This window comes from Hyperolius riggenbachi, chromosome 7 (assembly GCF_040937935.1).
Source record: "Hyperolius riggenbachi isolate aHypRig1 chromosome 7, aHypRig1.pri, whole genome shotgun sequence".
NCBI classification, from domain to species: Eukaryota; Metazoa; Chordata; class Amphibia; order Anura; family Hyperoliidae; genus Hyperolius; species Hyperolius riggenbachi.
The window spans coordinates 319,377,591-319,401,379 of record NC_090652.1 but is presented as its reverse complement, the minus strand read 5'-3'; the positions used below and the strand labels follow the sequence as shown (position 1 = coordinate 319,401,379).

Here is a 23,789-nt window from a genome sequence, read left to right as displayed (position 1 = left end):
TCTCGCTTCAGAGTCTCTTTAAGGGCAGAAATCACATTGCATGCTCAATTGCAGGCCTAAAGTGCTTTGAAACATCTTGCCTGTGTATACATCAATCAGGGAGTGTAATTAGTGTACTGCTTCACACTGACACACCAAACTCACTGTGTAATGCACTGCAAACAGCTGTTTGTGTAGTGGCGGCCATGCTGGACTGATGCGCACCATGGCGAGAGTGCAGGCCATGGTGGTTTTCAAGCCCATATGGTCACCGGGCTGTGGTAGCTCAATGAGAGAACAGCAGGGACTGTCCAGCTGATCAAATTTGATCTGTCCACAATGAAGCAACGACCTTATTATCTTGGGTGTGCCCCCCAACACTTTAATATAGCCAGCGGTCATTGCTTCATTGGGATACGCAAGCCCCTTCTCCGCGGCAAGGTAATGATCACGAAGGGGGATACATGCCTTTTGTTTGTTGTTGCAGCTGCAGTGCAGCCAGAAAAATTAGGCAGGCATGTACACGCACCAGAAAAATTATTATAGCCGCTGCTAGCAGCGGCCTTAAATTCTGGAATCCGCCTGGAGTCCTGGACCCTGTTGGTGGTGGCAGAGAAGGCAGTCAAGCGGCCTGCAGGCAGAGATGCTGTGTGTGGGGACTGACTTAGTCTTCGGTCATGCAGTAGCCCTCCGTGATCCATTCCTCATTCATTTTGATAAAGGTGAGGTACTGAACACTTTTGTGACTTAGGTGACTTCTCTTCTCAGTGACAATGCCTCTAGCTGCACTGAAGGTCCTTTCTGACAGGATGCTTGAGGCAGGGCAAGACAGAAGTTGGATGGCAAATTGGGTCCGCTCTGGCCACAGGTCAAGCCTGCGCACCCAGTAGTCCATCGCTGCTCATATTGTAGATGGTTCTTCCTCTACCATTGACAGTGTACGGCTGGGGAGTCTGTTCGATTCCGGCCCGGAGTTGGAGCCTAAAACTGCTACCACCACACATCCAAGGAAGTCAGCAGGCATGGCATGCCTTGCAAGTCCTGAGGTAGTGACAAACAATAATACAGGAGGACTTTCGAGGCCCTGCTATATATGACACTAATCAAATTTACTACCTTTAACGAGAATCTGTTATGGAGGGCAAGTCTGCCATCCATTCAAGTGAAAGGTATGCACTGACTGCCAGGTATAATACAATGTGCAGTCACAGATGCAGTGACTGGTATTACAATACAATGTGCAGTTGTCACACAGGTGCAGTTAACAGTTCTCTGCACAGCAGCTATCCCTTATCTAATTACTGCAGGCACATGAGTGAGTCCAATGCCTGATGCTGCCTGCCTTTTATAGGGGGGAGTGGCTCCAGGAGGGAGTGTAGCCTGATTGGCTACAATGGGCTGCTGACTGTGATGTACGGGGTCAAAGTTGACCCTCATAATGCACTATGGGGGCAAAGTGATCTTCCAGAAAAGTTGATGGTTCTCCGCGATCGCGAACCCCAGAAGATCGCCAGTTCCCGTTTTGCGGGCGAACCATTCGGGCCATCTCTAATTTTTAGTCCAATATTAATCACTTTTCATAAGTTGAACAAACTGATAATTTAGCCATACACTTAAGGCCCGTTTCCACTTGCGTGGTACGAATTTGTTGCAGAAAACGCAGATGTGAATTCGTACAAGTTTGTATGAGAATATTAATGCAAATTAGTGTACGTTTTTGTGTATGTTTGTAAGTATGCAAATTTAACCATGTCAGTGCCTGTGTGCTTTTACATTGATTGTAGGCAAAAATTTCAAATAGCGAAAACGCATGCAAAATTCCTATTACATTGCATGCAAATCACACACTAACCTTGCGGTGTGCGAATTCTGATGGCTCTGCTGGGCAGATTTTCTTGCACAGCAAACTGCACAGATTTCCTGACAAGTGGTAACAGGCCCATTTACTAGCATTGGTTATGTGAATCTGCCTGCAGAAAACCCACGCAGATTCGCTGTAGTGGAAACGGGCCCTAAAACTTTATACCTAATTAAGTGGCCCGGGTACCCCGATTCAATGCGTGGATTCAGGAAAACCAGCTGACTGATAAAATATGCAGACCAACTCCTTTATTACCTTACCGTGCAACGCCTCATCAAAAATGTACCCAGAGACTAGCATTTCAAGCTATACAATCAAATTGGCTAAATCTGTGGAACTTTGCGGGTCGTGGGAAGTAGCACTCACTGACATACAATATCCACATTCATGGTATTGCTTTTGAAGGTTCCCAGGGTATTTTTCACACCGGGAAATGTAGAGAACTGTTAAGAGATTGTTAGAGCCAGGTATAGCCACCGGGACAGGTAAAAGTGGTGCACATCGCCAGGGGAATAAAAATGGTGCTGCAATGACTTCAATTATATAATGCTATTTAGAATTATAAGTGTTAAAAATGGCGCATGCAGTGTGCCTTACGGTGCATACATACACCAGACCATAGTCTTTGGAAAATGAAAGATCAGAGACCAATCTTACCACCCTTCATATAGTATGAGAGCCATACCTACAGTCTATTCTATTGGCTGGCTGCATGACTACAGCAAACTGAAGGAGCGATTGCTGGCCGGGACAAGGTAATGTACGCAAATTGCACACACCCTCCACCTATGCCTACAGTGTCCCGCTGCGCCACTCCCCGCTGCCCATACTAGCCCCCCTGCATTTTTTAATTGTGCACCATTCTGCAATAAATCATAAAACGCTATTTACTGTTTTAATGTATTTACATTAAAACGGTAAATGGCATTTTAAGAATACTGAATACTGGAAAAAGGCTCTTGATCATGGCTATGCCGTGATCATGAGACCGTGATGAGCACCACTAGTGTTTGCAGAGTGGTATATAGTCTGGTCTGCTGTATCTTTATTCTACTGCAATGGTCCTCAATAATTGAATGTAGGCATCCCCTAGTAGCTGATGTTCTGTTCTATCTGTACACAAACACCATATAAAATCCTGCTCTGATATCAGGGTAGAGTGTTTTGGGTTGAATTACCAGTTTGATCTGGGTAAGGATGGTAACTTTCAGTTGTTGGTACAGGTAAACCTAATACATGCCCCAACATTGAAAGTGTGTGGTTAAATTGTACAGGTTTACAGTTTTCAGCCTTATCCTACATCAATTTCATCTGGTCTTGAGGCAGCTTTGCCTTTTCGAGTCTGATTAACTCCTTTGATAAGATCCTCAATAGTGTGGTAATGCGTACATCTAAAAATGGTGCAGGGAGAAAAATGGCGCACCGTTCCGCCGATAAATGCATCTTATTTGCAAAAAAAAACCCAACTTGTTTACTATTTCACGGTCACTTCCCCTAAGCGCTTTGAGTCCTATGGGAGAAGAGCACTATAGAAATGTTATTGTTATAGTTGTATGTGTATTGTTTTTGTAGACAGGTCTTTTCAGTACTTGCGCAGTCTGCACATTTTTTTTTTTATTTATTTTTTTCTATTGTCAGTTTAAAAAAAAAAAAAATCAATAACTAAAGCCCCGTTTTTATATTCCATCTGTCTACACACACATTGAAGTAAAAAGCAGCACACTTTCCACCTTCAAATACAGTGTACAGAGAAAGTCTGCCAGGGGCTGAGGCAGGAGAGGGAGTGCCATTGCTGCTGCCATGTCTGGGACTGGTTCACCGCCAACAAGAGGGTGCTCAGCTGTAAGGGATGCAGCAGAGAGGCATCCAGCAGCACAGCGGCCGCCGTTGGCATCCATTTTCAGCACCTTGGCTCACCATATGGCCATTCAGGACAGGCAGGCAGAGGCAGTGGTGGAGAAGCAGCCAATTACTTGTTCCCAGAACTCCGATTTGACCAGCAGCCGCAGCAGGCAATGCCCCCCCACTTGTTGTGACATCCACCCCAGCAGCCAGTGGTCAGCCCTCCCTGGATGAGAGCGTTCTGCCCCTCAGTTCATTGATCATTGGGCCTGATGTGGAGGAGGTTGGGCTCGGGCCAGCACAAGCAGATTTTGAGGATGAGGGGTCTGTGTCTGGGGATGTTGGAGGAAGAGGTGGTGGGGGGTCAGGAGAAAAGCTGATGGGAGGAAGAGGTGGTGGGGGGGTCAGGAGAAAAGCTGATGGGAGGAAGAGGTGGGGGGGGGGGGTCAGGAGAAAAGCTGTTGATGACGAGGATGATTGGCAAGACTTTCTTCATGTGCCTGAGGTCTCCAAAGGCAGCTTGGAGGATGGGGCACAGGAGCGTAGGCAATTGAATTGCCATATGTCAGGCAGGGGCAGGTCAAGCAGTGGGCATGGAAGGCAGGAGCCACAGCTCACTGCTTCAGCCGGCACCACCATCAGCAGCACCACGCAACCCCCAACCAGAGGGAAAGCCACCACACCCTCCTTCACACTGTAGCGTTTTTTTTTGTTTTTTTTTTTGTTTTTTTTTACATCCCCAATATGGAATTATTTTAATTTGTCCACCCGTTATGCAGTGTGTAACTCCTGCAAAAAAAACCTTGATCTCTGGGCGCAACATGGCTATGATGGGTACCTAAAGCCTCCAGACCCACCTGAGGAGCCAGCACTAGAATGCTTTTGCAGAGTTAAGAGGCTGAAGGTCCAGGAACAGGGTGGTCAGAGCAGGAGACCCACCCCATGGCATTCAGGAGCAGCCGCATCCCTCCCTCATGGTCATCAAGCCACTGCAGTACGAAAACGCATTTCTCACTCAAGTGCACCCTTGGCAGCTCATGCCACAGACATTGAGGCTGGTGAGGCAAGCCAGTCCTCATTGGCCTCCTCTGCTCCCTCAGCTTCCCATGTAGGACATTGGCAGACCCTGCTGAGTGGCAGCTTTCATGGTTTGACCAAGCCTCTGTCTCCTGGCCACAGGCACATCCGGAAGCTGAATGGCTTGCTGGCCTGGGCCATGTGTTTCCTGCTCCTTCTGTACTCCCTGGTGTAAGAGGGGAGTGATATGCGTGTGCTGCTCCAGTTTGGGAGCAGTTTTGGGAGCCGCTAGCTGTCCCTTATCGTGCACTGGGTGACATTGGTGGTAGGAGTGAGAACGCAGCAGCTAGCATGGCAGCAAGCCAGTTGGTGGTGCCACCAGTTCACGTGGGATCAGGGGGGATGCAGCAGGCTCCTCTGATCTCATAATAATTTTTTTTTCTTTTTTCTACACCCCACAAGCAATCAAGCCCACCTCAGCAGAAGCGAAAAGCCTCACCACTGCCAAGCGCTGCTGAAATTTCTCAGCCTGGGGAAGGATAAGCTTACTCGACCATATCCCCTGTTTGGCCCACGTTCTCAATTGGTGGCACAGCACTTCCTGCGCACCTAGCCGGAGATGGACCAGCTGCGCAGAAGCTGATGCACGATTTCCAATGCTCTGCCTCTGCAATGCTGGCCAACCTACAGCAGCATGAGGGCCTGCCATCACACCACTTGATCATAGATGTCCCAACTGGAACTCAACCCTGGCCATGTTGGAGTGGCTGCGCCAGCACAGGATAGCTGTCACCAGGTACAACTGTGAGGCAAACTTCTCTGGCTCCACCAACCTGCAGCTGATCTCCTCAGCTGAGTGGACACATGCAGCAACTGTGCCTGGTCTTGGCTCCCTTCCTGCATGGAACCAAGATGGTGAGCCGGGAGCGGGCCGTTTGAATGGGTTTGCCTGCTGGACAGGGCAGTGTATGATCTGATGGAACAGGGAGAGGCAGCCCTGACCTATCTGGATCAGGAGCAGTTGGCAGCACAGTCCACCTCCACAGGAGGACAACGACTTTTAGGCAGTGGAGTAGGAGTTGGCGGTCCCTAACCTGGATGCTGAGGGGGAGCAGCAGAGCACTGCTGCTGTTGTGCGCGGGGGGGGGGGGGGGTTCAGGAGGACATGGTGCAGGAAGACGAGGACAGGCATGTTGTCTCAGGGAGGGATGAAGATGTGTCTGCCAATGCCGGCCTCTTCCCCATGGGTGTGCACATGTTGCGCTGCCTTTTCAGGGACCCCCAGGTGACCCAGATGCATGCAAGGGAGGACATCTGGATCACCTTGATCCGGGACCTGCATCTGAAGGGGAAGCTGGGACAGTTCATGTTGTCACCATCCACCACTGAGCGCCGCACAAGGGATTGCAGGGGGCCCTTGTGCACAGACTTCAGGAAGCCTTCCCCCAGCCTTCCACCCCCACTGTTGCTATTCTGCCAACCCAGCAACAGGTGCCTGTGGCCACCAGCATCCGGCATACCGGAGACCTGCTGAGCCTAAGAGCCTGTATGCAGTGGAGCTGCCCAGAGCAGAGGTGCCAGCCATAGCATCCTCCAACCAGCAGTGACTTACCAGCATGGTGTCTGACTTCATGTCATTCAGCGGGCTGGGCATAGACAACCCCATGGAGCACTGGGTCAAGAGACTGGAGATCTGGAGTGAGCTTACCCAGTATGCCCTAGAAGTCCTGTCCTGCACCCCTTCCACTGTCCTATCCAAAAGATGCTTTAGTGCGGCCGATGGTGTGGTCACCAATAAACACTCAGCTGTTCAATGACTGTGTCAAAAACCCTGAGCAGTTCTTGCCTTTTTCATGATTGCTAACTCAGTAAAGGACCAGCCTTTAAAGCGTTGCTATCGTATAAATCCGGCATAGCGTGGTCTGAACCCTCTATAACAGTAATTATAGATTGACGGTATACCTTGAAATGAATCAGAGCACTCAGTATATGATTATATATAAAAAATTGTATTTGCTTATCATACAGCATATATACAAAATATGAACAGTTCCAAGTACTGTTTCCTTCTAACAGTATTCCATCTTATCAAGGCTTTATAGCCAAGCGATCATCAATCTTCTAAGTACATTCAAAAAAGAATATAACAGTTGTGTTATGTAGAATAAGATCAAAAATAGTCTCATCTGTGTCAATAGCTGTGTATATAATAGCTGTGTAAAACTTGTAGTAATCTTCTAGAAATAGCATAAAAAATAGCTTCTAAAAAAAACTTCTTGCTAACATCTTAACAAAACTTAATGCTGAACAATTTAATAAAGTAAGTCACCAGAATATTAAGCATATTACCCCTTCTCTGTCATCTCTTCAGCATCTAGAACCACTTGTGGAAAGGTAGCTTCTGCCTCATGTCTTCTCAGGAGATTGTTGGGCTTCTGCAAACTATGAGCTTTCAGCCCCTACTTTTATAGGGATAGGAAGCAATATGGCTGCCTAATCTGGAATTTCCCTGGATCCCAGGTTCTGATTGGCTAAAACTTAGTGCGTCAAACGCTATCTGTTTTGAATACCTAAATCACAATATTGTTTATAAATTCTTAATTACCTTATCTTGTGGGAATTAACATCATTTGGAGTGCTTGACATTTGATATAGGGTCATTTCTGACGCAGTTAATTAAAAATGGACGTCACCAGCCATCTTGTCTGCTGGCTGCCCCAGACATTGAGACTAAACAATGTCATTCATGACGCATTTCTGATAATATCCCCTTCTGCTAATTAGTTTTTGGAATGTGTCTGTACTTTCCCAGGTCAGGTTGACACCAACACAGACCTGTAAGAGCCTTCAGCAATGTAAGGCTTATTGAAGCATACAGGGCTTCTAATATACTTATTTAAATATAAAGCTTATTATATAATTCTTCTTAAAACAATGACTCATATAAGAAATAATTGCATATTAAATCTTAATATAAAATCATGTTTTATATATTTGTCTTTCAGGTGAATAAATCTATCATTTCAACCGGCAGAGGTAAGCATTTCAGAACATAACAATCTATTCAGAATTATAAAACTATGAAACTGCCAGGTGGCATCATTGAATCTTCTTTAACTAATTCGAAAACCTCTTATTTTAGATCTTTCATATTTTGACTTTCTCTAGCTGGGAAATTTTTCCTTGCTGGCTGTAACGACCTTGTACTAGAACACGTCAACTCTCTAGAATCCTAACAATCTCACGAGAATGTTTTACTGTCTCAAACCACCAGTTTTTAAATATATTTCATAGATAGATATATAAAGAGAGAGAATAACTATTGCTTTCTTTAGGACTGTATTGATCATTAATATTTTTATATATACATACACATGACAGCTTTTCCTGCATAAATAAAACCGCTAGAATTCTGACAACTGAATAAACTCACCTTCCTCAAAATTAAACCAGGCTTGGGTGGGAAGCAATTTCCTGGCCCCTGCTGTTGGTGACGGGGACATGAAGTGGCCGGGAATTTCAATAATGCCTGCCTTTCCAACGCAAGTTAGAACCTACTCCTAATTGTTGTTTTTTTTAGAGAGGTTAGAAGGCGGCCGGTCAGATTTATAAATAAGTTTACACTTTATCTGGTAGAGACAACAGCAACCATGAAAAAGGTGGGGTCCTACCTTAAAGTTGTCCCCTTAAGGGAAGTACTACTCCTAATTGGCCTGGTTCATTTAATCTTTTGCTGTGGTGCCACCCGGCATGTCTCCTGGCCTCATATGCTGCTGCTGCTCCTGCTGCAGCATTTCACTACTGTTCCCACCACCAGGGTCCATGGATGCTTATATTTTTGGCCAGAATGATGCTGTAATACCACCAGTGAGGTGCCATGGTCTTCTGTGCTGCTGCTGAGTGCTTAGTCCCCCTCCTGCTGCCGCTGATGTATTTCTCTACTAAAGTCTGTATCCACCGCCAGGGTTCATGGATGCTTTCATATTTGGGTGACATTTTTTTCATGCTGAGTTACGAATTAGGTGCCATGCCCTTCTGTGCTACTGCTGAGGACACACCTTAGTCCTCCCCCTGCTGCTGCCATTGATTTATTTCCCTACTACAGTCTGTGATCCTACCGCCAGGGAGCACTGCCTAGTTTGCCACCACACCTTACTACTTCTGCTTATGGGAATTACATAGCTAGCTCCCAGGGGTGTAAGAGAGCCTACTGGCGGTTCCACCCGGCTCACCAATTTGCCCAGTGCCCCTTTTTGATGTACATCCTAAAAGTGAACACCGCAGGCTGAAGAATAGTTGTTTGTATTCATGTCCAGCAGAGGTTTGTGAAGATTGTTGTTTCCTTCCTCAGACTAAACTGGCAAGAAGACCACCCCCCCCCCTTCCTGTTTGAATCGGCCTTTAGAACTCTGGATCTTATGGGTATGCAGAATATTGTGCAGGAAAGAGCCTACAAAAAAACACTGAAACGGTGAGTGTTGAAGGACCTACTAAAATAAAAATACATTTTAAATCTGGGCCCAGGTGGTGGTTTTTTTTTTTTTTTTTTTTTTTTTTTTTTTGACTCCAGTCCTAAAATTCCACTTTTTTTTTATTCAATAGTTAGCTCTTGCAATATCGGAATGGGTAAACAGCTTTCCCTGCGGCAGAATGCGGTTTCAAACCCCCGAATCCCCTGGGGAAAAAATGTGGGGAACGCTTCCTAGTAGCGGCAGAGCTTAGGGCTGTAGCTCTGCCTCTACTTGTGTCTATCGCTCCCCGCCCCTCTGTCTTCTTTCACTGAGAGATGGTGATCAGCGGTGATTGATGATGGAGGCAGAGCTACAGTGCTAAGCTCTGCCTCCCTGGTCAGCAAAATCCACGACTTTGCAAGTCATGGATTTTTGCCCCGGTATTTGGGGGGGTTGTGGGGGGTTAAACACAGCATTCTGGTTCTTACCTATTCTGATATTGCAGAAGAGAAATATTCAATAAAAAGAGGAATTTTCGGAGGCTTCAGAGTCTTTCACAGCCAGCATAGGCCACTCTTAGCGTTGTGGAACACTAGAAATGAAAAATGCCATTAAGCTTCTCACTCAGGACAACACCCCACCCATGAACTGTTAAAGAGAATAGTTTGTATTCAAGTCCAGCAGAGGTTTGTGGAGATTTTGGGGTTCATTGTCTTTCCTTCCTCCTCAGACTACAGCTTTGCTGATTCCAGTGGGGCCTTTCCAGCATCAATGACGGTATTGGAAGACATTGCCAGGCAGAAGAGCCATTAGAGACATTGGTGGAAGCGGTGAGTGCTGTAGCATCTACTGAAGAAACACCAGGGCCTGACCGGGAATGGCCAGCAGAGGCCGCTCTTTGGGCTGGGGCACACTAGACATGACAAAATGCAATCGCTTAGCTCTTGTCCCAGGAAAACACTCTGATACTAGTCTCCTCCCCCAGCTGTGGGCAGGAAGCTAGATTAGCATAACTCTTACATTTTTATTAGAAAATATATATTCTAAGGAGTATTAAAGATTTATGCTAATCTCGATTCCTGTCCAAAGATTGGGAAGGAGAAGAGTATTGGGGGAGCTGTCCTGAGGACCTCCTGGAAAACATGTTCCTGTAACTAATTTTGGTCTTTATTTTTGCAGCATTTTCCACATTGATTTCTGGTGCTTTGTGAAGCACCTTTGAAATGACTGCCAGTTATTTGTACAGCAATTGTGATTTCCTTTTTGTGTGGTTCTGGGTTGAAAAGAGATATAGATACCCATATCTGGGGCTTCCTCCTGCCCCATGGGCACGGATTGCTGCCACACTGCCTGTAGTTCCGGGTCCTGCAAATTCCTCCAGTCGCAGCTATTTACATATCTCTCAGCAGCTGCTGGAGAGATACATAAAGGGCGCACTTCCTCTTGTGCAGACTGGATGAAGTAACAGGACCCAATACCGGAGCTACAGGCAGCGGAGGACGGTGGCGTAGGAGCAATCCATGCCCATAAGTGATCCCACTTATTAAGATGAATGAGGCATGGATCCCGGAGGGTTACTGCATGCAGGATGACTTGTGACTCAGTCTCCACACAGCTGTCCTTCACCACCACCAACTAGGGTCCAAGAAACAATGGTTTTAAAAAATTCCTACAGGTAAATCCTGAAATATTAAGGCTGCTGCTACAAAACATCATTTTTCTGGCATGTGACTGTACATGCCTAATGATTCTGGCCTCTGGTGCTACACTGGCTGCAACAGCCAAAAAAGCCTGTACATGAGTCCATTCCCCTTTGTGATCGTTGCCTTGTCATGGTGAAGGGGCTTGCATATCTCAATGAAGCAATGACCTATATGAGTGAGTGTGTTGCCACACCAAAGTAAAGATCATTGTTGACAGACCAAATTTGATCAGCTGGATAAGTTTTGGCAAAAATACAATTTTTTTTGTTTGTTTTTTTGTTATGGATCTCCTCAGGTGATCAATAAAGCTTACAGGGCCCACACTGCAGAATCAGTGTACAGGGTGGACAATTTATATGGAAACACCTTAATAAAATGGGAATGGTTGGGGATATAAACTTCCTGTTTGTGGCACATTAGTATATGTGAGGGGGGAAACTTTTAAGATGGGTGGTGACCATGGCGGCCATTTTGAAGCTGGCCATTTTGAATCTAACTTTAGTTTTGATTTTTTTTCAATTAAGAGGGTCATGTGACACATCAAACTTCTTGGGAATTTCACAAGAAAAACAATGGTTTGCTTGGTTTTAACATAACTTAAAAGGTGTTCAATGTGTTCATGAAAGAATTAAGTGGTGAGAGGTCCAGGGCCCACCCTAACTTCCCTCTGGCTATTGCTTGGGGGCCCCAGCCAATGAGACTGGGGCCCCAGCTGTCTAGCGAACCAGTGCACCCGTGTGTCAGCTGTATACAGCCTGCCGCCCACAGTGCACCCGTGTGTCAGCTGTATACAGCCTGCCGCCCACAGTGCACCCGTGTCAGCTGTATACAGCCTGCCGCCCACAGTGCACCCGTGTGTCAGCTGTATACAGCCTGCCGCCCAGTGCACCCGTGTGTCAGCTGTATACAGCCTGCCGCCCACAGTGCACCCGTGTGTCAGCTGTATACAGCCTGCCGCCCACAGTGCACCCGTGTGTCAGCTGTATACAGCCTGCCGCCCACAGTGCACCCGTGTGTCAGCTTGTTGGATATGGTTTCTATGTTGGCATAGGTGTGGAACAGGGTGAAACCATCCCAAAGGCATGCTGAGGGGTAAAAACAGCTGGTGGTGTTTACAGAAACTAAAGTGAGATCCTGTTCAGCAAATCTACATCTGACACTATGCATTACCCTTGGGAACAGAAACAATCAGAGCTGGTCTAGCGACTAAATAGCCAGTGAAACTGGTGTTCTCCTATCTCAAAGAATGGGACCCTTGGATGCTAAAGCCATAAAAACCGAGGGGACAATGGAACTTCTCATGGGAACAGTCTTATTAGATGGGCAATAGCTAAATAGTTTCTATTTGTCTCTATGATGCCTGAGAAAGTTTCTATGAAAGGGTCATCTTTCAGATCCAAACACCTGTATGATCAGAGTGCCCCCTGGTGTCTTGCAGCCAACATCACAGGACTTCATGAGTGAGGTTATCATGCCATCTAGAGGTCCAAAGAACACAAATGGCAAGGACAGGGGGGGAGAGGAATGACACCTGAGCTTGAGGTGGTCGTGTAGGGGTGTATGTGAATGAATTTCTTGGCTTTTTAAGACTGAGAAAGGGACTCCATGAGAGAGAGCTTCCATAACATCCCAGAAGAAAAGCTTCCATAAGGTTCTATGAGATTCCACCAGCAGGAGCATAGAGCGACCTCAGACTCCACCAAGCCTCCATTTTGATGTTAGAAGTAGCCATCTTGCTTAAAATTTAGTACCTGCATTTATACCCAAATTAGTCAGAGTAGAAGACTAGAGGAGCGAACCCTAACATGTAATTTGATTCTACTTTGTTATACTTTTAATTTGGAAAAACAATAGAGTTACTGCAACAAGACTGTTTTATTTACCAAAGGAGCCGATACATCAGAGTGTTTCTGCCAATTGACCAGACAATTGAAGTATCGATCCATTTTGTGCATGGTTTATCTGAAATGATCATATTTATACTTTTAATCCAGTTGATGCCACTGAGGGATGATTTTTGATGGTTTCCTTTCCGATCGTGGTTGTCAAACTGGAAGGTTGATAATTTGCTAAAATGACAGATAGTGGGTACTTCAAGTCATCAGTACAGCAAGTTGTGCAAGTTACCATGAGATAACCATAAAGAAATCTAGGGATTATTGTGTTCACTTTGGGAAGTTTTCTGCATCAGATTGTTAGACTAATGGTGTCCATTAACAGTGACATTTTCTCAGATGATAGAATGTCCGATACAATAGCAATTGAAAGGAAAAGATCAGAAATCTGGGTCATAAATAGGATGAAAAATAGCTACTAATGCGATCATTTTACAATAGAAGGTAGATCAGCACATCAGCAAGCTGCCTCAGATGCCTAGAAACGCGCCTTGTACCCAAAATAGAAGCTGTGCATATACATTAACAGTAAATGCAGAACTACAGTGGGATGCTAAAGTTTGGGCAACCTTGTTAATAGTCATGATCATCCTGTATAAATCCCTGTCTCCTATATGATATATTTAACTGACATTTTTTATCATAACCACCACAGTGATATTTGAGAAGTGAAATGAAGTTTATTGGATTTACAGAAAGTGCACAATAATTGTTTAAAGGATTTTACTCAGTATCAGCAGATTCTGGAGACCAATGTCCAGGAATCAGTAACAAAGTTGACGCCACACCGGGGCTGGATCTGCCAACAAGGCAACAACCCTAAAGGCTGCTCAACATCCACTAAGACATTCATACAGAGTTCACCTAGCATGTCAGCAATAGATATACAGCAGGAAGACAAGTAAACGCTGCTACAGATATTGCTGTTATATTGCAACACCTCCAGTTTTTGCCTCAGTTAAGGGATTACTGTAACTGGGAGATTATGGAGATTTATGGAGCTTGGGAGAAGCTCCACAAGATGCCCCTGTACCATAGATGCACCAGGGTTGTGTATTTTTTTCCCTTATTTTTGTCCTCTAAACCTAGGTGCGTCTGATGGTCCGGAGCGTCTTATAGTCCGAAAAATACGGTATTTTTTATGACCTTCTGCTTTCCTGACTACTCTTCTGATCTCTGATTTGGTCCTTCGCTATATCTGATACTCTGTTGCCAAACTCTGCTTGTCTTAGGATTCCGCATCTGTCTCCTGTCTCTGTCCCTGATCTGTCTGTCTATTGCCGACTTGGCTTGCCCGACCTTGAGAGCTATCTCCTCAGTCAAGAGATAGCTCACAGACCTGTGGGTGACATCCTTCCTTGGGGTCACTCACACTCTGTCCTTCCCACTCCTAGCCTGACCCCTCCCTCGGGAGAGTCTCAGGCTTGCGGAAGGAACGTGTTATTGTGCAGTACTCCTTACTGCTGTGCACCTGCTCCTCAGGTGCAGTCCTCAAAGTATTACTGTTGCACCAAACACTCTTATTACTCAGGTGTCCAGAGGTTAGAGATATATCTGATTATCGGTGATACTGCAGATCATCAATAATTGGGTATATATATCTGTATTCTCGGTGATACTGCAGATCACCGGTAATCAGACCCTCTCTGTGTTACACCGATCGTTGCAATGCAGTTTTATAATATCTGTTGAATAATTTGGGGGGCGCGGGCCCCTTAAAATGAGTTTCCTGCAAACAGATCAAACTGGCTCGTTCCCTGCGGCATAAGTTCAGCATGGCAGACCTCTTTTCTGGGATGTTTAACCCCCTGACGTTGAGGGAAAGCCCCTTAAGTGACTGTTTGAACATAGGGCAAAAGCCCCGAGAGCCCCCCAGACCACCCGAACCCCAACCCCAGCCATACACTCACAATAGAAGGAAAGGAAGAGAGAAAAAAGAGAGAAAGGCACAGAAGGAAATAAAATTTTTAGTAGCTGTGTAACAAACCACAGAAAAATCACAGGAGGTATACTCATATATATATATATATATATACCGTCCTGCTACTAGGCCTCAAATAGGCCTGTGTATGGATAAACATATCCAAGACCTCCAGAAGCCTGAAAGGCTCACGGAATCGGGGTGGTAAAACACCCTGGGGTAAAAGTCCGCACCATGGTTAGGAGTGGAGTCTTTGCCTCCAAAACCCTGTGTGTCAACATGACATAATATAGCATATCCTCAGAAAGTAGAATGAAAGATCAGTAACGTTGCAAATATAACCATTTTATAACTGTCAGAATGTGTATCTGTATTCCCAAATCTAGGAGAACCAGGACCCAGACCCCCCCCCCCCCCCCCCCGGGGTCCACCCCCATTACCATAAAAGCCCAATAAGAAGAGGGGCAGGTGCTCTGTAAGAGCTCATCCTGTATTAACTGTAAACCAAAACCTCAGCTGCGGTCTGTATAGGCCTAGGCCCTACTCCGATGGAGGGCATTGAGCTAGCTCCTATCATGCTGATAGAGAACTTAAGTGGAACCCCCTGTCACCAGCAGCCCCCCCTCCCCGGGCCTAGGACCCTATGTCCGCACCTCCCAAGCTAACAACATCATGTAAGGTACATATGTGTAGCACATTACATCATAGGAAAACAGAGACTGGATGATATGAGGTAGGTATATAGCAACTAACCTATTACAGCATAGATGTATAGAGCACAAGATAAAACAAGAATTGTTGTGTGAATACACATAATGCAAACTGGGAGGGAGGCACGGGGATCCATCATTGTACTAGGGGGGACAGGGGGAGGCAGTCCAACGACACAGGGCCCCACCATCCATGGAACACCATCTTCAGAAGTCCGTGGAGGCAAGAAATAAGTCATTTAGATCCAGGTGTATAGGGCTGTCGTAAGTGTGATCCGAAAGAGACAAGGAGCTTAGCAGGCTGCAGTAGTCAAAACATTAAGCCTCGTCCCATAACAGCTCCAGGTCAAACACAGTCGTGATGGAGTTTTAAGCAGCCCACGAGTCTGTAGAGGATAAGGGGCAGACAAAGAGGAGGGAAATCCAGGCAGAGGCTCAAGTCTGTGGGATAGATCGTGTTAAAGTTAACAGGGGATCTGACAGCAAATCAAGATAGCAAAGTACTCACACTACTGACGCTTCGATCTGCGGTTTTTCAGCGGGCGGGATTGGTCAAGAGTCTGGGTCCCACTCTGGAAGATCAACCGACTGCATGGAGATCGCTGCAAAGAACTCAGGGAGCTCACGTGGATGGCGTAAAATGGCCGATTTGGATCCTTTTCGCACCACGAGCTGAAAGGGGAACCCCCAATGATAAGATGCTCCGGCTTTCTGAACAGCTTTGATAAGCGACCGTAGCGCCCATCGCTGCGCTAGGGTGGAGGGCGCCAGATCCTGGAAAAGGGAGATGGGAGAGCCCTGCCATTCCATATGATCTTTTCCACGAGCGGTTGCCATTATTTCCTCCTTCTCTTCATAATTGTGCAGGCGGCAGATGATGTCTCTCGGCAGGTCTTGATCCGAGGGGGCAGCACGCAGAGCTCTATGTGCGCGATCAAATTTGATTCTCTGATCCTCCGGCCGGTTCCGTACTCCATTAAAGATTTTACAGAGCGTGGGAATAATTTCCTCTGCTTGCACGGATTCCGGGACACCACGAATCCTAATGTTGTTTCGGCGCCCTCTGTTCTGCAGGTCCTCTAATTGCCAGCGGAAGGACTGTGAGGAGGCCAGTTGCTTTTCCCCAGCTGCTTTGAGGGATGCAACCTCAGCCCGCAGTGTGACTATGTCCGATTCCGTTGTGGAGACCCTCTCCGACAGGCCTGAAATGTCCGCATGGATCACCGCTATTTCAGTTCTGGTGGACGCGACTATCCTTTCTGTCTGCTCGTCCAGATCTTGCTTGGTAGGTAGGCTGCGGAGGTAACGCCAGATGTCCTCCAGGTTACAAAGTGCAGAAGGCCCCGCTCTCAGAGGTCGATGTAGCAGCCTGTTCTTCCTGAGCAGCGGGATCCGCCATCTTAGATGGAGCTGCGTTCGAGTTCAGGGTTTGGAAATAGCGGGTTACCGGTCTCTGTGTGGTAGGTTTCTGGCACCCAGCAGCAGCAGCAGATTGCTTCCCAGCTTTCTTCATACCCCTCGGGGTGGATTTTAGCGAGGACTTGTGCTTCTAAATAGCAGATTAAGGCACACGGGGACGGGAGCTCCACTACCACACAACTTCACTCCTCCATAGCCGGCTCCGCCCCCCCAACAATGATTGATTTAATTGTGGGTGAGTGGAAACAACCTGATAAGAGGCTGTTAATTACTAAATCATTTAAAAGGTGATATCCTTTTAATGAGGAGGAGGTTGCTAAATGGTCAAAATGTCCTAAAATTGATGCTGCCATTTCTAAATTATCCAAAGATTCTGCTATCCCTTTTGAAGATACGGGATTCTTGAAAGACATTTCAGATAGGAAAATGGAGACTCTTCTCAAAAAAAGCCTGGGAGGCAATCTCTGCCTCATTATCTCCTAATTTAGCAGCCACCTGCACTCGCATCAGCTAAAAATGGCGCTAATAGATATGGGCGTGGCTATATTTCTAATGTTAATTATTGTTTTTGTAAATTTACACTCAATTTTGCATATGTTTGGGCGCAAGTGCCTAAAATTGATATTTTACTTAAATCGATAAAGTAAACTCAATAATATTCCTAATTTTATTGTGGAATCGGCAATACCGCTAATTTGAAGTTTATGATGATATATCAGAACGAATATCCTAACGCTAAATAAAGATATATGTGAGTCATAATGATAACTTAAAAAGTCTATTGGTGTAATAAAGGTAAATGAACATGTTTAATGATGGAATGTAAGCAAATTCTGTCCAAATGCAAATCATTTTTTAATTATGAAAATATAACATCCACTGTATGGATGTAATGATATTTGACATTTCTATTTTACGATAATTTAGGGGTAGAAACCACCAGGGGGGTGGTTAAGGTTAGGCACCACCAGGGGGGTGGTTAGGGTTAGGCACCACCAGTGGGATGGTTAGGGTTAGGCACCACCAGGGGGTTGGTTAGGGTTAGGCACCACCAGGGGGTTGGTTAGGGTTAGGCACCACCAAGGGAGGGTTGTGTGTGAGAGTAGGGTTGGGTTAAGCTGTCTTGTTGAATTACATTACGATATTTAATGTTATTAGATTTTCGTTTTCAACTCACATATGTTTTAAAACTAATAATTGGAATTAACAATTTTACGTTACAAATACCATTAAATTATTATTTCTAAATTACGATATTTTTATTTTCCCAATAAATCGCGCCTGAATTTGACCAACTTTTTTAAATGTACGCCCTGCACTGCTCGTTGTTTAATTCTGTGTCTGCAGGAGATGCAGGCTCGTTTGAAAGATGGTGCTCCACTTGAAAACATTTCTCTATCAGTTGCCACCCTGAAACTAGCAGCTAAGTTCCTTGTGGATGCTTCTAGTGAGGCTGTCAGAATTTCTGCCAGATGCCTAGCCTTAATTCTGTTCGCAGACTTTTATGGCAAAAAAATTGGGAAGGTGATATGGCAACTAAAGTTACTGTGTGGCCTCCCATTTGAAGGAGACCTGATGTTTGGTTCAGCCCTTGAGCAAGCGCTAGAAAGGGCAGCTGAAAAGAAAGCCTTTTCCACCTCTCGAGAAAAAACAGGCTCCCAGAAAAAGATTTTGGGGTCCTAGAAAAAAATTAGAGGTAAGAAACTGAATAAAAAATTGCAAGTGGAAAAAGACCTCAAAGGTGTAAGGAAACACTGAAAAGCCGCCGCGTGTACTGATAGCAAGGCGGCTGGTTCTGCGTCTAGTACGGCGGGTTGCACGCAGCAGCATGCGTCTGGTGTGGCTGGGTCTGTTAGTTCACACAGATTCAGGAATACGCGCGCGCGCTGAGAGGCAGAACTTTTATGACGGCCAAGGGGGGGATCAGCTGACCGGCTGGTCAGCTGACCTCCGAGCAAGTAACTATTGGTCTATCACTTAGGGGTGGCGCCAGAGAGCGCTGCTCTATATATAGTTACTGCTGGCCAGTCACAAGTTGTCTGCCGTTGCGAACACTACGTGAAAGCACTCAGACCTTAGTCAGATCCTACAGTGTGCTTGAACCACGAGGACCTGGGAATTCACACTGAGCCAGATTTTGTGTTATCATTCTGTTATACTTCAGACTAGTTCCAGGGTGTAGAGACCACGGACCTCACACCCAAGACTAGGCATTGTTTGATATCTGTTATGACCTGTTGCTTTCCTGACTATCCCTCCGCTCTCTGATTCGGTATCATGCACATCTGATTATCCGTTGCCAACCCTGCCTGCCTTGGATACCGAATCAGCCTTCTGTCTTTGTACTTTATCTGTCCGTGTGTTGCCGACCTGGCTTGCCCGACCTCGAGAGCTATCTCTCCCCTTTAGGAGATAGTCTTCAGATCAGTTAGTGACATCCACCTTCAGGTGTCACTCACTCACTGGCCCTTCCTACTGTCAGCCTGAGACTCCACCCCTTGGAAGGTCTCAGGCTGCTGGAAGGTTCTCGTGCTTCTCTAAAGAGCAGTATTTCCCATACTGCCAAGGATCACCTGCTCATCAGGTGGTTTACTCAAAGTCATTACTGTTGCACCAAACACTCATGATATATACAGGTGTCCAGAGGTTAGTACTATATCTGTATTATTGGTGATTCTGCAGATCATCAATCAGGTATATATCTGTATTCTTGGTGATACTGCAGATCACCAATAATCAGATTCTCTCTGTGTGCTGACAACGATCGTTACAAAAGGCAAGGGCTTTCTCTTCAATCCACAATCCTCAAACACCCCCAAACAACCCAATACTGAACAATGACTATGTTCAGGTGGGGGACAGTTTGAAGGCATTTTCCCAGCTTGGTAAAAAAAATTTAAAAAGCAAATATATTTTCCAGACAATCGGGGAAGGGTACAGAATTACATTTTCCAGAAAATCTCTGAAACATTTTTTTTCGAGTGACAAGTTTTTTTGTTTTTTTTTGCAGCCCCCAGTGACGCAGTCTGCTATGGAAAAAGCGGTGGATAATCTTTTCCAAAAGGGGGTTGTGGAAGAGGTTCCATTTCAGGAGAGTGGAAGAGGGTTTTACTCCACTCTTCCTGGTTCCAAAACCGAATGGTGGTTTTGGCCTGATCATAAATCTTCGGTATTTGAACAGTTATGTAAAATACAAAAAGTTTCACATGGAATAAGTTTCTTCCACAATTCTGCTTCTGGTGAAGGATTACTTCATGGCGTCCATAGATCTTATGGACGCTTATTATCATGTATCCATTCTGCCGGCTCACTGGAAATATCTGAGAGCAGCAGTTTGCATTAGATCCCAGGTCCTTCACATGCAGTTCAAGGCAACTCCCATTTGGGATTTTAAGTGCGCCCAGGATCTTTACAAATATCATGATAGAAGTTGCAGCACATCTGAGAATGCAGAAGATCATTCTAGTACCTTATCTAGACAATGTGCTGATAGCTGCAAAATCCAAAGGTACTCTCCAAGAGCATATTCAGATAGTTCTGAAGGACCTGGGATGGATCTTGAATATAAAAAAATCCGACCTTACACCAGATCATAGAAGAGAATTTCTTGAAGTATCACTGGACACAGTGAACCAGATCTCCTGTCTTCCACAAAAGAAAGTGTATGAGATCTCCTGTACTCAGGAATTTCTGAGAGCAAAGTCTGTCACAGTAAGACAAGCTATGTCTCTCCTAGGCAAGTTCTCGGCATGTATTCCAGCTGTAGCCTGGGCTCAGGCAAAGTACAGAATCTTTCAACTGACAATACTGTGTCAGTGGATGGACAGACAGGAGGACCTTGATCAAAAAATCGATTTGTCAGATCCGGTGATTCAGTCTCTGAACTGGTGGACTTCCAGGCAAAACCTGCAAAAAGGTGTAAGTTGGATCTCGCAAAATCCAGTGATTACGACAGATGCGAGCCTCTGGGGATGGGGTGCTCATCTGGGTCGAATACATCCAAGGCAGGTTGTCTCCAATAGAAAAGACCTTCTCATCCAATCACAAAGCGTTGACGATCTGGAAGTCTCTACAGAGATGGGAAAATCTGCTTCAAACAAAAACATGATTGGTCACTCAAACAACCAGACATCAGTGACTCACATAAACGAACAAGGAGGAACTCCCAGTCCTCCACTAATATCTCTATTTTGCAAATTTCCGCTGGGCAGAGAACAAAGTTCTTTCCTTAAAGTCGGTTCACCTCAAGGGAAAGAACAATGTTCTAGCAGAATGGTTAAGCCGCCAGGGGCAAAATCGGAGCAACTGGTGTCTGAACAAAGAGGTCTTTCTGATGATTTGCAGCAAGTGGGGTCTTCCATCCATAGACCTGTTTGCTGCCTGGAACAATGCACTTCTTCCCAGATTCTGCTTCCTCAATCCCAGAGGCTCTCCGATATGTCTAGACGCATTCCTGCTTCACTGGGGTCTGCAGAGAGCATTTGTACACCCTCCCTTGAAATGAATCGGCAGAGTTCTACAGAAAGTGATCAAAGACCAGGCCTTGATAATCCTTATTGCCCCAGACTGGCCAAGAAGGCATTGGTATCCTCTGCTACTCTCCCTAGCAGTAGAGTAACCCATGGCCCTGCCGATCAGGGAAGATCTGCTGTATCAGGGACAAGTGTACCATCCCTCAATGGCAAGTCTGAACCTGAAGGCATGGCTTTTGAGTGCCGCCTGTTGAATCAAGGCCTATTCAAAAAAGTGGTTTCTACCTTGCTTCATGCAAGGAAACCGGTCACTTTCACTATCTCCGAATTTGGAAAGTGTTTTGTGAACAAAGGAAGAGTGAGGTTAAGTGGCAAAGGAAGAGAGGAGCTAGACAGCGATGGTAGGGGTGCACAGCGAAATGATAGCAAATGCTGTGCACACGCTTTCCGGCAGGACTGGAGCCACAGCTTGCCCATCTGCATGGCAAGGAGATGGAACAATCTGGAGTGCGGTGGAATTCAGTGTTGTGCCGTCCAGGTCTCAAGCTCTCTGGAGGAAGCCAGGAGACGCTGGCTGAAGATGCATGGCAAATCCCCTAAAGCTTACTGTTTGTACCACCTGCAGTGTGCACTGTGCAAACACGCTTGGCTGCCCGGGATAGTCTGCACAGTGGCATCCTTCAGACCAACCTCTTCTGGACAGCTGGAGAAAAACAGCTTTCAGTGGCAGCATGTGTTGGAGTGGGTGAGAACATGCTAGCCTGTATGACTATATCTGGGGGGATTACTGTTTATGGAGAGGACTTCTGTGACTATTGTGATTACTGTAATGGCTGGGGAATAATGTAATTTGGTCTTTACTATAACTGGGAGGGATTGCTGTAATGGGGGGGGGGGGGGGGGATTGCTGTAACTGTAGGCGATTACTGTAATTAGGTTACTGTATATGGGGGTTATTGTATATGGGGGTAACAGTAAGTTTGTGGGGGGTGGAGCTCCACAAGACGCCCCTGCACTATGGATGCACCTGATTTAGTATATATATATATATATATATATATATATATATATATGTATATATATATATATATATTTCCCCTGGTTTCTGTTCTCTAAACCTAGGTGTGTCTTATGGTCCAGAGCGTCAGATAGATAGATAGATAGATAGAGAAATAATTATTTGACCCCTCACTGATTTTGTAAGTTTGTCCAATGACAAAGAAATGAAGTCTCAGAACAGTATCATTTCAATGGTAGGTTTATTTTAACAGTGGCAGATAGCACATCAAAAGGAAAATCGAAAAAATAACCTTACATAAAAGATAGCAACTGATTTGCATTTCATTGAGTGAAATAAGTATTTGAACCCTCTAACAATAAAAGACTTAATACTTAGTGGAAAAACCCTTGTTTGCAAGCACAGAGGTCAAACGTTTCTTGTAATTGATGACTAAGTTTGCACACATTTTAGGAGGAATGTTGGTCCACTCCTCTTTGCAGATCATCTCTAAATCCGTAAGGTTTCGAGGCTGTCTCTGTGCAACTCTGAGCTTGAGCTCCCTCCATAGGTTTTCTATTGGATTAAGGTCCGGAGACTGACTAGGCCACTCCATGACCTTAATGTTCTTCTTCTTGAGCCACTCCTTTGTTGCCTTTGCTGTATGTTTTGGGTCATTGTCGTGCTGGAACACCCATCCACGACCCATTTTCAGTTTCCTGGCAGAGGGAAGGAGGTTGTCCAGGATTTCACGATACATGGCTCCGTCTCCGTCCATTTTCCCGTTAATGCGATTAAGTTGTCCTGTGCCCTTAGCAGAAAAACACCCCCAAAGCAAAATGTTTCCACCCCCATGCTTGACGGTGGGGACGGTGTTTTGGGGGTCATAGGCAGCATTTTTCTTCCTCCAAACACAGCGAGTTGCGTTAATGCCAAAAAGCTCTATTTTGGTCTCATCAGACCACAGCACCTTCTCCCAGTTACTCACAGAATCATTCAGGTGTTCATTGGCAAACTTCAGACGGGCCTGCACATGTGCCTTCTTGAGCAGGGGGACCTTGCGAGCCCTGCAGGATTTTAATCCATTGCGGTGTAATGTGTTTCCAATGGTTTTCTTGGTGACTGTGGTCCCTGCTAATTTGAGGTCATTCACTAACTCCTCCCGTGTAGTTCTAGGATGCTTTTTCTCCTTTCTCAGAACCATTGACACCCCACGAGGTGAGATCTTGCGTGGAGCCCCAGAGCGAGGTCGAGTGATGTTCATTTTGTGCTCCTTCCATTTTCGAACAATCGCATTAACAGTTGTCACCTTCTCTCCCAGCTTCTTGCTAATGGTTTTGTAGCCCATTCCAGCCTTGTGCAGGTCTACAATTTTGTCTCTGACATCCTTGGACAGCTCTTTGGTCTTTCCCATGTTGGAGAGTTTGGAGTCTGCTTGATTGATTGATTCTGTGGACAGGTGTATTTTATACAGGTGACTAGTTAAGACAGGTGTCCTTAATGAGGGTGACTAATTGAGTAG

At 45.6% G+C, this 23,789-nt stretch overlaps 1 protein-coding gene across 2 annotated transcripts in view; it reads left to right on the top strand.

The window, feature by feature from the left end:
* Window positions 1–23,789, top strand: part of LOC137525255 (titin homolog) — a 106,110-nt gene that overhangs the window by 48,833 nt on the left and 33,488 nt on the right. For both annotated transcript variants that reach the window (XM_068246280.1, XM_068246279.1), the window contains exons 11-13: window positions 7,705–7,735; window positions 9,051–9,170; window positions 9,881–9,980. The gene's annotated coding sequence lies outside the window, so the exon portion shown is untranslated. The remainder of the gene's footprint in view (window positions 1–7,704; window positions 7,736–9,050; window positions 9,171–9,880; window positions 9,981–23,789) is intronic.